The sequence below is a fragment of the Octopus bimaculoides genome, chromosome 11 (assembly GCF_001194135.2).
Source record: "Octopus bimaculoides isolate UCB-OBI-ISO-001 chromosome 11, ASM119413v2, whole genome shotgun sequence".
Lineage (NCBI taxonomy): Eukaryota > Metazoa > Mollusca > Cephalopoda > Octopoda > Octopodidae > Octopus > Octopus bimaculoides.
Genome location: NC_068991.1, coordinates 4,362,322 through 4,364,102, shown reverse-complemented (window position 1 = coordinate 4,364,102; position 1,781 = coordinate 4,362,322).

The following is a 1,781-nucleotide window of genomic DNA, read 5'->3' as shown; positions in this document are numbered from 1 at the left end:
TATATATATATATATATATATATATGTATGTATATATATGCATACATACATACATACATACATACTTACATACAAATATATCTTGTTCTTGATGTTGAGATTCTAATCAAGGAGCCTTGGATCTGGGTTAGAAACTGGTTCTTTATTGGCAAGAAATATTGAAATAAACTGAAGAAGGACACACATACATACACATAGCCATTAAGTACGAAACATATATGGTGCGTGGTGTTTAATATTAGACTAAGAAAATATCATATACGAAATATAATATTACTCTATATGTTTCTATTTAGTAAGTAATTACGTGTTTCGATATCGTATTTGAAATGTATGTGTTATTCTATTTTTCCAATAGTTAGGAAATGGTATGGGATGAAATTAAACACATACAATAATTGAAATGTTTAACAACACTGTGTACATATTTAGAGCTTGAATGGAGTTTAGAAGACACGTAATGAAGGATTAAATGAAGAATATAGGATTAAATATTATTTCATATGGATAAAAAGATTTTGTTTTCTAAAAACTATATATTACTTTAAAATTATTTTGAAGGCGCTGAATTTTTAATGTTTTGTTAAACGTAGAATTAATTCTTTTATAATGCTTAAGATATAGGCGTAGGCGAGGCTGTTTGATAAGAAAGTGGCTTCCCAACCACATGATTCTGGTTTCAATCCCACAGCACATTGGACAAGTTACGTCTACTATTTATTGTATAAAATAAGAGTGTCTAGTGAAAGCAAGCCATAACATTTACTAATTTGCTAGGCAAGAAAATGTTCTATAAATATAACGGACTCTTAAATGTGAAATATGGGTATGGAAGAAAATATATTCTGTTCTCTAACAGAGGTAATAATTTGGTTTAGACTCGTGTTACAAACGATGCTATGTCATTAAAGTCGATTTCAAACATAGGATTCGTAGCACACACACACACACACACACACACACACACACACACACATACACACACACACACACACACACACACACACACACGCATGTACATACGTTTGTGTGTGAGTGTGTATACTGTTTGAAGTGGTGTACAAATTTGATATATTAAGAATGAGGTAGTCGGGATTTTGGATAATTATTTATTCAGCACTTTCATCTCTTTCGAAAGATTCATGCTGAATGATTTATTAACGAAAATTACTGTGTTGATTATTTAGAGAATGTTTACAGCGTTGCCTGGAGTTAAATTCATTCGGAAATTAGATTAGAAATATAAGGCATTTCCAATATCCTACATGTCAGTATGTTTTGCGTCTTTAAGAATGGAGTTGTGTTTTGTGTTTATTGAATGATTGAAGTTTGAAGACAAATATTTCATACGATATCGATTGGTAGAGTTCACAGCGTTAGTTAGTATATGTGCATGGCACCATATGATACATTTGCCACTTGGTATTGAGGCGTGTTAGGTGAGACATATATAGAATGTAACAGGAGTCTTAATCATATTATTAGAATTGCGAAAGCAATATGTATAGGTTAAATCGTTATTTGAATTGGTTCGCAGTTATTGCAATATAGGTTAAGAAGCTGACATATCGCCGGATTATTGAACTTTACAATTATCCTTGAATTAAATAGTTATTGCCATAAAAACGGATACCGCTAGTAACGTATTCAGTTATCATATTGTATTTTCAGTTTTGAGAGGTTAGGCTTAGACATGATCTGAGCAAGATCATACGAGGTTGAACAGAAAATTTGATATACACACACACACACACACACACACACACACACACACACACACA